The following is a 13347-nucleotide window of genomic DNA, read 5'->3' on the forward strand; positions in this document are numbered from 1 at the left end:
AACATTATGGTAATTGCTAATTGAGTCTACCAACGATTTCTAGACAGTCGAGGACGCAAGAGAACGCGAGGAGAGTAGTAGGTCAAAATCGATAACAAGAGCAGTGTCTCAGCTGGTTCAGTTGTACACGGACGGTTTAGTGCCCACCCACTGAATCATTATTTCTCATTTTTCTTTTCTTATGGTTTTATCTTTATTTTCCTTTTTTTTTTTTTTACAAGGAATCAAGAGGAGTGAGTTGTCAGAGAGGAAGTGAAGTTTGAAATGAATTTAAAGATCTACGTTTATATCCTGAAATTTTTTTCACGCCTTCAAAATTAAATTTTTTATTTACTTTTTAGTTGACAATAATTTTTTATTGATTTTCATCGCGAATAAAAATATATGAGGACTGTATTTATGTTTGATGCTGAAGGTTTGAATTGTTTTTTAAAAATGTTTGTTATTGCGAGCCGCTTAAACGTTTGCCGATGGCCGGCGTAAACTTTAGTATTGATTTGTGCAAGAGTGCTCTTTTTTCCATTACTCGTTACACTAGTACATGTCGCTGACTATATTTTATATAAATATACATAAAAATAAATACGAATGATATGTTGTAAATTTTTTAGTTGGATTTGTCGATAAGCGCTTGACAATTATTGTGTTTGTTCAATAAATTCATTATTTATTAACCTGACGAAAATTATCTGTACACCGGTAATTAAAAAGCAGCGAGAAATTCTTTAAACTCTGGCTTTGTAATAAACATACTGACAATAAACATTTAAAATAAATAAATCAACAACAATAATAATAATAAATAATTGCTCCGAATATAAAATACCTTTAGTGTAGTAAATAATGATGATAATAAAAATAATAAAAACATAGGGCAGAAATCTTACGGTGAATTTAAAGGCCACGATCAAGTTTCTCGAGCTCGAGTAATTCACGAAATAGCCGTTCCAAAAGTTATAATGATCAACATCGCGACTCTTGTTGATGCAATTACCTTCCCATCCACAGAAAATTAAAAACTAATCCGATAATTTTAATTTTTAACCCCAGATTTTAAAAAAATACCAATAATTAAATCTTTTAATTTTTTTCAAAATTAAAAAATATATAAAAAAAACATCAAAATATTAAAAATTCTCAATATATATCTACAAGAAAAATCCTTTTCGAATCGTATATATCATTGTATTATTTGAAATTTTTGATTTATATATATATATATATATATATATATATATATATATTTTTTTTATTCATTTCTTATAGGTCAGCTCGACTCATCCCTTTTCAACAACATTCTATACATATATATGTTAGGTATACCTTTTACCTAAGGAAATTTTCTGGCCAACAGCCAAACATATATATATATATATATATAAACACAAAACGTTTCCATTCGTTTGTATTGCGTTTATCTGTCGTTCTTATGTGTTTCCTTCCTTCCTTTCCCGAGGTAAGCTTGTCTACGAGAAAATTGCGAGCAAACTCCTGCACAAACATACACACAAATTCACACACAACACACACTTACACAAACATACATATGAGTTGCACAAATCTACAAATAAGAAAAATAAATAAGATGATCTTCCAGACGATGCTCGGAAAAATTAACTATCTCTTACCAATAACTTTTTAATAAAAAAATCTATAAACCATCATATATATATATATAAGAGGAACAATAGAATAAAGTGTATGATGAAAAAATTCAGCGGCTACTTGACTCGATTACCTCGGGACTTAAATTTACGAGGATAAATTTGAACAAAACGGATAAATCAAGTGCTGGTGATTAAGGCGAGCCACTTGATGAAGGAAAATAGTTTAAGTATTTAAAAAAAAAAAAAAAAAAAAAGCGTAAATACCTTGTCTGTACTTTATCGATTATAAATGAGCTTTAATATTATATAAAGAGAAAATATTGTATTATACAATATCTTTAGCTTGCAGAATTTTTTCAGCCTCATTATCGATGCTTTAGTGCTTTCCAGTAAAAATAAAAAAAAGAGATAAAAAATTTAAAATATTAAATTTATTAAACTAAATAAAAGTCAATCACGACAAGTTTAAATATATAACGCGAATCAATATAATAAAAAATATAAAAATAAATGTTAAAAACTGGTAATTAAAATTTTATGAATAAATATGAAATTCGTGTATTTACAGTAGTCAAATAAATATGACTAATGAATGTCGATGTAAATAATAAATAAAATAAAATTCCACGAGCAATACAAAATAGTAAAATTTTTTTTATAAAAATTCCCCAGAGTAACAACAATTGTTGGCGTTTAATTTATAAGTGTTAAACTCACGACATGAGCAATTATCGGGCGTTAAAATTCAATTGGAAACGATGAATACAAACGTTTGAATCGGAGTGAAGGGCTACGAGGAGTGGAAAGAGGACAGGTATACAGGGTATATGAGGGTCACTACTGCAAAGTTGTTTCGATGCCATATCCGGTAGCAATACTAGGATAGAATAGGAGCAGAATAGTCCAGAGAATCAGTTGTAGCTCTCGTAATAGTAATAGGAGAGGAAGCAAATGAATCGAAGCTTCGAGACTAACGAGCCGAATAGGAATCCCAAATCGGGTCATTAGTCATCATTTACACGGTCGGTCATAACGATGACATTTGTTCTATCTATATGTATATTTTATATATATATATATATATATATATGTATGTGAATATGTGTAGTTAGACATTTAAACATTACTCTTTGGTTAGAAATATTACATTGTAACGTTCATCAACCGACAACATATATATACATTTATCTATTAATTCAAGTCATATGTTCACGATACACGCAATACAAACCACTTTGATTAATTACCTCTGCAATTACATAAGTAGTAATTGATGGAAATATAAAAAGTGGGACGAAATATGACACTTTTTTTTCTGAGATACACAGTTAGAAATTTTGTGTATTTGTGTTAAAAAATTATTTGGTTAAATTTTGTGTGTTGATTTTTAACACAGAAATCTGTTAATTCAACACAAACCGTTTGTGTTACTTTATTTTAACAGATTTTTTATGTTAAATGATTAGAAAATCTGTAATGTAAGACATTTCTTGTGTTATTCAAAAATTAACACAAAATTTGTGTTGTTTGACTAAACGTTCCCGCGCAATTCTTAATTACTAAACCAAACAAAGTATTGTCTGCAGAGAAATTTGGATTATAATTTATTTACAATTATATATATACATTTTTCAATTAAATTTAGATAACTTTGATATCTTTTTGAACCGGTTCAATTGTTCGCTAAATTGACAAGTTCTACTAAGGGTAGATCAGTATACTTGAGTTGGTTAGGTTATGTGCTTATGTTTATTAGTCGATTTTAACACGAAAAATGTGTTAAATTTACACGAATGTTCTGTTAAATGTACACAAATTTTCTGTCAAAAGAACAGATTTTATGTGTTCAATTTTATTTAACATAAAATTTGGGTTAAAGGTCAACATAAACGCAATGTGTTGAATTAACACAAAAATTTGTGTAAGCCGTTTGCAACACACGATTTGTCTTGAATTTAACACAAAACTTCTAACTATCTAAGTAAAAAGTGATTAATAATTTATTAACTAAAAAAAAAAGAAAATTTGAAATTGTCAAATGTTGGGGCATAAAAAATATTTAATGGTGTATACAAAAAAATTTTGTTAAAAAATAGCAGCAATTTTTCACGGACTTTCCTTGCTGAATACGTGGGTGATAGAAAATTTATATGACGTCACGATTTAGAGATAAAAAGAGATTCAAGTTTTAAAATAACGTGAATTTTTTTAATATTTTTGAACGAGATACTTTATCAATCTGGGATTATTAATTTTTTTTATAAAATTTTGAGATTTTTTTTTTAACAAAAGGTAAGGGGAGTTCGAACTATTGAACTGTTGCGGATTAATAATAAATGTAGTTTGATAACGGATTAACGTTTTTAAAAGGCATGACATTTGGAATCGATTATTCTAATTTTGTGGGGTAATGAAGCTCTAAATTATGTTAATAATAAATAGGGGCTAGAAAACGTAATGATGATAATTTTTTAAATATTTTTAGTGGAAAATAAAAAATAAAGAACGTACTTCGACTTCAGTAAATATAATTTGTTAGCAAGTAAAAGGTTTGAGCTTCAATTTCGATGTGCAACGATGTAGAACGTGTGTCATGTTCACTTAAAATCGGTGATTGAAGAGCACCTAAAATGTCTATTTTAGTAAATTCACAACTGGATAACTAAAAATTTTTACTTTATGGGAAATTTTGACGTACGACATTGTTTTTAGTGAATCAAAAATATCGACAATTTTTAAATCTACTTTTAGTTCATATTTAATTAGAGTTTTTTTTTAAAAACCGTCTATTCAATAAAATAAAAAATTAACAATTATACAAAAGCATCCTTCAGATTTTGGTTCACATGTCGCCAGTTCACGACACAAATTTTTTTTTAATCTTCAAAATTTTTTACACGAATTTTTTTTTTTTTTCATAAATTTAACAAGATAATTAAATTTAAGTAAAAACTCAATGATTCCATAAGAGAATTTTTTTTCATAAAAATAAAAAAAAAAAAAATTCATAAAAACTTCAGAGCTAGTTTTGCCGTAGGCTAAAATTTAAATTCAAATAAAAAAATTGAAAATTTCCTTATACCGAACATGAAACGTACTTCGGTATAATGAAGAAAATTTTTAATTATTAATAACAAATTAAAAAAAAAATTTTTCAAAAAAATTAGAAAATTAATTATTGAAAAAAAAAAATATTTAAATTAATTTTTTGCAACTAAAAAATTTTGTAAGTGATAATTAAATAAATTTTCCAATTTTGAGTAATAACATTTGACGTTTAATAATAATTTGAATAGATGATAAAATCGATGATAAACTACGAGTACACATGTGTACATATAAATTATTGTTAAACATATTAGGTAAATGAGGTTAGTTGGTTAATTTTGAGAACGACAAACCCCAAACACCAACAGTGTATGTTGTGTGTACACAAAGCGTGTGCGAAATACTTTGGCAGTTTTGAGTTTACTCAAAGGCTCTCTTAATGAGATTGACTGCTGGTAGTGATGTTGCAACTGCTTTTACTCCAGGGTTAGATGTACAATTTTAGTGGTATTGCTGCCTGAATGTTACGAGCTTTTCGACTACACAACCAACCGCCAAATAAGAGAAAATAAATAAAAAGTAAAAATACCTACTGAGTAATAAAAGAGAAAAAAAGTTTACAGAGAAAGACAAACAAAAGATAACGGATCGCACTGAGGGTTCTCGAGCCGGTAGTTGCTCGAGGAAAAACAAAAAAACAAATTTTTTTTTTAGACAAAATTTTCACGAGTGCACGTAAATCATGAAATTCAACGGCTCGAGTACTTTTAACGTGTGAAAAGGCTTTTATTGTATACAATACTCCTTTAAAAACAATGCTGTCATTTACGGGCATGATTGCAAATATATTTTTTATTTTATCATCGATAGTTTCTGACACACTGTCATTATCATTACTTTTAATTATTCATTTATAGGCGTCGGGGTTGGAAAAGAGGGGGGGGGGCAAATTGGTACACCCAAAATTTTATTTAAAAAAATCTTTTTTTTAACGTTTTTTAAGAATTCCAAAATCACTTTTGTAAATATAATTAAGCATAATTTTGAATTTTTTTTTGATATACTTTTTTAAAAATCGAGTGTGAGTTGAAAAATATTGATGACTTGTCGGGTGTCCAATTTCAAAATACAGTAAGGAACAAATCTTTCAAAATCAATTTTTTAGTATTTTTAATTCCAGTAGTCTTTGGACATGATTAAAATATTTCAAAAATTTAATTTTTGTCAGTTACTGTTTTAAAATTGGGCAGCCGTTGTTTTTGATAAAAGCTGCTAAAATTTTTTTTCTTCCTTTGCATCCAATAACTAGACTGTAAAAAATTAAAGGGATCGCGGAGTGAATACAGAGGATGACTGTTTATTTAAGCCCCTCGGAGTGAAATTAACTCCGAAGAAAAGTTTAATTTAATATTGAAACTTCTTGTCGGAGTGAAATTCCTTCTTAAAAAGAGTTCATTTTAACATAAAAATCTCCGAGTGAATTGAGATTAAATTAAAAACTGAATTCACTCCCAATTTTTTACAGCGTAAGTAAAATATAATTTTTCTTTATGTAAATTACTTGCAAAAATATTTAATTTAATCATGATACTGAAGTTAACCGACGTCTAATAATTTTTGGATTTTTTTAAAAGCGGCAAATTTAAAAAAAAAATATTTTCAATAATTACACTTATAGATTTTTTAATTTTCTACATGTGCATATTTTTAGATTTTTTTTTTTTTGTAATTAATTAGTAGAAAAAAAAATTCAAAAATTGTCAATTGTCTGCCAACTTCAGGATCATATTTAATTAAATTTATTTAATATCCAAAATTTTTTTTTTCAACTTTTTTAGGGGGTCATTTTGCCCGCAAAAATGAAAATTTTTTTTTTAACGACAACTGAATCCTTAAATATTTCTTCTTACCCCCCCTTTATCAATATTTTTTTTTTCACATGAATTATTAACTCCACTAAAATTTATTTAAGCTTCAAGTGATCAGATTATAAAAAGATTTTTAAAAAAAACATTTATTCATTTTAAATAAATGAAATTATTATTGAAAAAAAAAGTTGATAAAAATTTTAAAAATTTAATTCGAAAATTAACCAACGAAATTTAAATATTAAAATCTCTATTAAAAACGGAATTAACTGAAATGATTTATAGTTAAAATAAAATAGAAATTTTAATTGACAGAAGTTAAAAATATGAAAAATAAAACAAACAGTTAGATATGTTTTTAAAAGAAATAATGTCTTGTTTTTATTTTTAATTGTAAGCTAAAGGTCGAGAGCAGGTTTAAGTATAAACGATCGATATTGTCGATGAAAATTGTCGCGTGCTTATGCCCTTGTCTCAATGCATGTGTTAACACGCTTACATTCTTTTATTATTATCATTATTATTGTATTTTTTTTATTAATGTTAATATTATTATTATTATTATTTTCTATTCTCCATTCAAACCTCTACGTAGTTTGTATTATTCAGAATATCGCACAAAGCCGTTTGATATTTTTTTTCTTTAAATAATTGAAAGCATAATGAAATAAAAATATTAAAACTTTGAATTTTTTTTTAAAATTCAATAAATAATTCCATTAAAAAAAAAAAAAAATGAACTATATAAAATTTAAATTTGAAGTAGCTTTGAATTAAAATATAAAAATAAAAGCTAGGTTGATAAATTATTAAAAGCAAGAGAAGGCCATTGTAAAATGTCGTGAGGTAAAATAGGACGTAAAATTTGAAATAAAAAAAATTTAAGACAAAGGAAAAAAAATGTAGGTAAAAAAAATAAATAAAAAAAGTTTTAAGTACAAAGAATAAGACAAATGAGAAAAAAATAAGTACTCACTCGGTCAGTAGCGTCTTGTATAGCGCGGTCGATGCGAATAAGGGGTTGTAGAGGTCGCACAGACTGCCGCGTTCAAGTAGTCCAACAACGCGTTTCGTCCTCCTCGTGTCATATTTTTTCCTCATAATCCAGTATGATCCAACTTAAGCCTCCTCTCCCTCTTGTAACATCAACATCATACACTATCCTTATTATAAATCATTTAAAATAAAAATACCAAACAAAAATAAAAATTTTAAATAAAAATTCACGTCTACTTCCCCTCGTTTTTCATTTCGAGGGTGTGCCACTTAATTTTAAAATTAATTATTCAAACCATCATTAATTATTCAAATTCAAAATTAATTATTTCATAATTACAAATAAATTATTAATTACAAAAAATTTACCCATAACTAATTTATTAATTTAAAAAATTTTAAATTAAATAATTAAACGGCAGTATAAACTCGCGCGATAAGACGTGCGACGACAGTGGTGGGTATTAACGCCGGGAAACTTGTCGCGGCAAGAGTTAGAATAAGCGTGACGACTTGGACAAGTAAGTAGTACAGCCGCGGAGGAGACCCGACACGACGAGTCCGGCGAACGCGACGCGAATGAGGGTTTGGTCCTGCGCAGCAGCGCCAAACGGTTACCGGCCGAAGCTTTGAGGATAGTTAAGCTCAAACTCCAAGCTCAACCAGCTACCCTACAGCCCTACTCAATCCTCTACCTCCACAATATATCTATACATTTACATATACCACCATCTCTTTATTACTTTTTAACATTATCTCTCTTACACCCTTTGCTACTTTACTCCCTCTGTCTTTATTACACGCATAAAACCTATCTCCCTCAAACTCGACATGCTTTCTATCTTGTTCATATACTCTATCTTGCTTACTCCTCTACTATGTATTACACTTTACACAACTTACTCTTATATATATATATATATATATATAGAGAAATGTACTGTCTCACTTACACTTAAAGGTTACATATAAATATCATTCTCTAACTCATTGCATACTATGTCTCTTCCACTTATGTACATATATATTTATGTATATATATATATATATATAAACTATACACTAGTTTATCTTCACTAACAAATGTGAGTTTTACATCCGTCTCTTTCCGTCACCAACCAATGCAATGCTCGTGGCCGGGCTGTGCTGAAGCTCAACACAGACAATACAGCTAAACATTTATGAGAGGGTAAAAGGGAGTTTAACATGTATTATGTACTACATATATATATATATATATATATATATATATATATATATATATATATATATATGTGTGTGTGTGTGTGTGTGCGTGTCTAGTGCTAGACTAAACTCCAGAACACACGCACACTAGTACAGTGGAATAGAGAAGAAAATTCACCACTATCATGTGTGTAGTGCGTGCGATACGAGCCCGGTTACACTATCGGCTCATCACACGCTCTATACAGTGATAAAAAAAAATAAAGCTTCCAAAACCGTTGACAATAGGTGTGGTACAAAGACGCCGAATCATTTATTAAATTGTTATTTTTCTTTTTTTCTCTAGTGTTATTATTATTTAATATAAAAAGTAAAAAAATGAAATAATGAAAAAGCCTGCGGTTTATATTTCTTGAGACTAAAGTTTGTACAGATGTCATGCTCGTTTTTTTATGTCCCAAATGCTGGGTGAGTTGCATACCGTGCTCGACATTTATCACACTAGGTCACAACCGCTGGTGCGAAAATTTGAACACTTGTTTTTGTTTTATATACTGGGTGAATGTATGAGTGTATGGTGTGAAAAAAGGTGTGAGTATAGAATGTAAAGTATGTTGTTTATAAAGAATCAAGTTAACATCACAGATGCAAAGTGGACCATTTGGCAATGACAATTGCCGGTTTTAGGTTTTGAGATGAAACTCCCGGCGCTGGGTCGCTGGGTCATCGGATCGGAGGCTGACGGTGTACTGCTGCTGCTACTGCTACTACTACTACTGGTTCTCTGGTTCTGGGTTATACCAGGATACTGCTCTTGGTATCCCGGGTCAACCAATACCAAAGTAGTCACGCCCGTTACGTGTCAGACGTCCAATATCGGTGAATCGGACCGAAAGCTTATGCACTTCTGCCGCGGTATTTACTTCTGTATAAGCTGTTATATATTTATATGTATGTATATATATATCATCTGTGTCACTTTATTGTGCGCTTCCTTTTTCTCGCTCTTTATTTTCCTCTCAATGTCCAACATTGAAAGAAAAAATTATCACTTCAAAGGAAACGCTCAATGTCATAAACTTTTAGTATATATATAATGTTAGATTCAGCTTTTATTTATTTATCGCTCTTTCAATAAATCTTTTAAACTTTTTTTTTTTATGTATAATTTTAGTTGATTATTTAAAACTTTAAAATAAAAATTACATTAATTATTCGACAGACTTTAATTATTTAATTCGCTTCGAATTGAAGAAATTTTTGAAATTATTTATTGACAATCAGTACAATCGAAGTACGTAATCACTGTCATTAATTATTTAAAAAAATATGTGTCTGTATATTTATGTGATAGTAAATTAAATTCCATTAAATGAATGAATTTATTTATAAAATAAAAGTTAAATTAAATAAATGAAAATTTAAAAATTATTGTTGGCAACTGCAATCTAACTATTTGTAGAATGTACAAAAATAATTGTTATTCTTGGCGCAAGGTCGTGGTAAATTTCACCTAGTCAATATAACAGCTTTCTCAGCAGCCTCTTGCTCTTAAACTCTTTAAATTAATTATTTTTTTTTTTAGACGGTTTTAAATTTTATTTAACTTCCATTACCAACTTTAATCACCATTAGTTATCGTTAACCCATTAAATAATTATAAACACATAAATAACTTTTAATAATTAGTGCGTCCGTAATGGAACACTTTATTATAAACCTATCTCTATATAATTTTTAATAAAAGTTAAAATTTTTCATAACTTTAAAAAGATGTTTATTTCTATCAACAAAAATTTCCATCACTGCAACAGGAAAATTAATTTTAAAAATTTTACTTGACGCGTTTTAGTTTGCAGGGAAAAAAAAAATTTCATGGGACTTTTGGGGGTTTTTTCCACTACAGGACATTGTAAGGAACAAAAAAGGTTAATGTTGTGTTAAATTATTTCCAACAGCAAAGAAGTTACAGCGCACTTTCTATAAAAAAACAGACAGCCATAACCTAATTTATCCTCATATGGGTCATAAGTCAAAAACAAAATTTTGTTTGGGTTTTTTTGGGGTTTCCCCGACTAGAGGACATCGTAAGGAACAAAAAATGTAAATATTGTGTGAAACTATTCTCAATAGTAAAAAAGTTACGGGCCACTTTCATCAAAAAATATAGACAGTGTCATCTTCCCGCATGTGTCCGATGCCAATTACGAAAAAAATTTAATTCATTCTAGAGTTTTTGAAATTTTTTCTACTAGAGGACTGTATAATGAACAAAAAATTTTAATATTATGTGGAGTTTTTCCCAGTAGCAAGAAAATTACAGGCCACTTTTAGTAAAAATCCATAGCCCACATCCTCCCTGATCGGACGCTGCGTTCTCGATGAAAAATAAAATTTTTCTAGAGACTTTTTGAGGTTTATTCGACTAGAGGACTTCGTAAGGACCAAAAAATGTTCATGTTGTGTAGAGTTATTTCCAACAACAAACAAGTTACAGGTCACTTTTCATAAAAATAAATAGACTGTCATCCTCATCCTTCTTCATATAGATCATAAGTCAAAAAAAAATTTTTTCCAGGTTCGTTCATGGTTTCTCCCACTACAGGACACCACAAAGAAAGAAAAACATTCATATTGTGTGAAATTCCCAACAGTATCAATTCTAGGGTCTCTCTTTATAAAAACATTATTCCTCACCTTCGAAATGTATGACAATGTCGCGTAGGTTGCAATGCCCCTCTTTTCCCCATAGTGCGTAATGTTTTTTAGTAAATAATGAAAAAAAAAATAATAATTAACAATTAACAGTCTGACATTACTTTATCTCCCATTAAACTTTTTTTAAAAAAATAAATTCTTGTTTACTTAGCAATTTAAATTAATGAAGAAATTTATTCTGAATGTAACATAAATTTATATCGTTAAGCCCGTATAAATGTACTTGTGGACAATAAATATTTAGCACCTAGAACATACGATCGTACGATAATTACTATGTAACTATTAGCAATGGGTCAATCCAAATGCACATCGATACAATCAAAATAGCGTTGGTAATACACTAGCGTGATAACAATCTATCCATTAGTTATATAAGTGAATTTAATACCCTTTTACATCCACTATATCGTTAAATAATTATTCTATGAATCTCAATACTAATTCACATCCAACTATTACGGCAATAATGTGCTTACTCATATTATAAAATTAATATAGCTGAGATACAACTATTTGTTTCCATTCAAATATTACATTATTTAATTTTGTTGATAAAGTTAATTAACGGCATAAGTATAAGACATAAGTATACTTATGAAAGTTTATTAATTACTTAAGATTTATTAAAGAGAATAGTTTATTAATTAATAGACTATAGAGCGACGTGTCTCGGTAGGGATTATTAATTTATTATTGATATTCTCATCAATCCGCTGATGATAATTAGTAATTTACATGCATGAACTGCTGTACCAATGGGTTATAATTTTAATTTACTTTGTTGTTGATAAATTACTTATTTTTTGTTAATTAATTAATTATAATTATGTTTGTTTGCTATTCAATATTGATTGAGATTAATATCGGGTTTGATAAATAACGTAATAATTACAAACATCAAAGTCGATTTTTGTTTTAAAATTAATTTCTCTATTGTCAAAGAAAGGGATTAATTATTTTTTTTTATTAATTGAATTTAAATTTAATTATTTTTCAAATATAAATGAAATTAGATTTTTTTTTTTAATTGAAAGCAGTAAAATGAAGATGAGGCATTTTGGGTCAGTTAAAATTTTAAAAAATGTTTTTGAAAGCTAACAGGGGCAAGATTGTCTGAGACTTCATGATCCTGAAGTTAGCCGACAATTGACAATTTTTGAATTTTTTTTTTTCTACTAATTAATTACAAGAAAACAAAAGTCTGAAAAAATGCACGTGTAGAAAATAAAAAGATCTATAAGTGTAATTTTTTTAAATATTTTTTTTTTATAATTTATCGATATGAAGAAAATCCAAAAACTATTAGACGCCGGCTAACTATGATACTGAAGTTAGCAGACAGTTAAGAATTTTCGAATTTTTGTTTCGACGACTTAATTTAAAAAAAAAAATAAAAATAAAAATATGGATATGTAGAAAATTCAATAAACTATAAGTGCAATTTTTTCAAATATTTTTTTTTTAATAATTTATTGCTTAAAAAAAATCAAAAAATTATTAGACGTCAATCAACTTCAGAATGATGGAAGTTAATAAATAAATTTACTATTTTCGACAAAGTAAAATTGGCCTTAAGATTTTTTTTTAAAATGGGCAGGGCAAAACGAACATGGAGTATTGTAGGTCTCAAAAAAAAAATTATTTGAAATGTATCTGAAGCTTGATAGTTTCAGACTCTTTTCCTAAATTGCAGAGGATTAAAAAATAAATTCAATTGTTAAAAATAAAATCGAAAATTTTTTTCAACCCCCAATTAAAATTTTTCTGTTGATGTAATATATATGTGGTAATTTTATACGCAATATATTCATAGCCCCAGAAGTAGTAGTGCATTCAGTCGAGAAATAACCGAGCTCACCTCACCTTTAATCTGCCGACACACATATAATATATGTATATATAATATATCTAATATATACATA

At 28.2% G+C, this 13347-nt stretch overlaps 1 protein-coding gene across 1 annotated transcript in view; it reads right to left on the minus strand.

The window, feature by feature from the left end:
* Positions 1-7739, minus strand: part of LOC103580343 (gamma-aminobutyric acid type B receptor subunit 2) — a 118573-nt gene extending 110834 nt beyond the window's left edge. The window contains exon 1 of the mRNA XM_014439840.2: positions 7500-7739. The gene's annotated coding sequence lies outside the window, so the exon portion shown is untranslated. The remainder of the gene's footprint in view (positions 1-7499) is intronic.
* Between the last annotated feature and the right edge of the window lie 5608 nt (positions 7740-13347).

The sequence above is a fragment of the Microplitis demolitor genome, chromosome 10 (genome assembly GCF_026212275.2).
Source record: "Microplitis demolitor isolate Queensland-Clemson2020A chromosome 10, iyMicDemo2.1a, whole genome shotgun sequence".
In the NCBI taxonomy this organism is placed as follows: Eukaryota; Metazoa; Arthropoda; class Insecta; order Hymenoptera; family Braconidae; genus Microplitis; species Microplitis demolitor.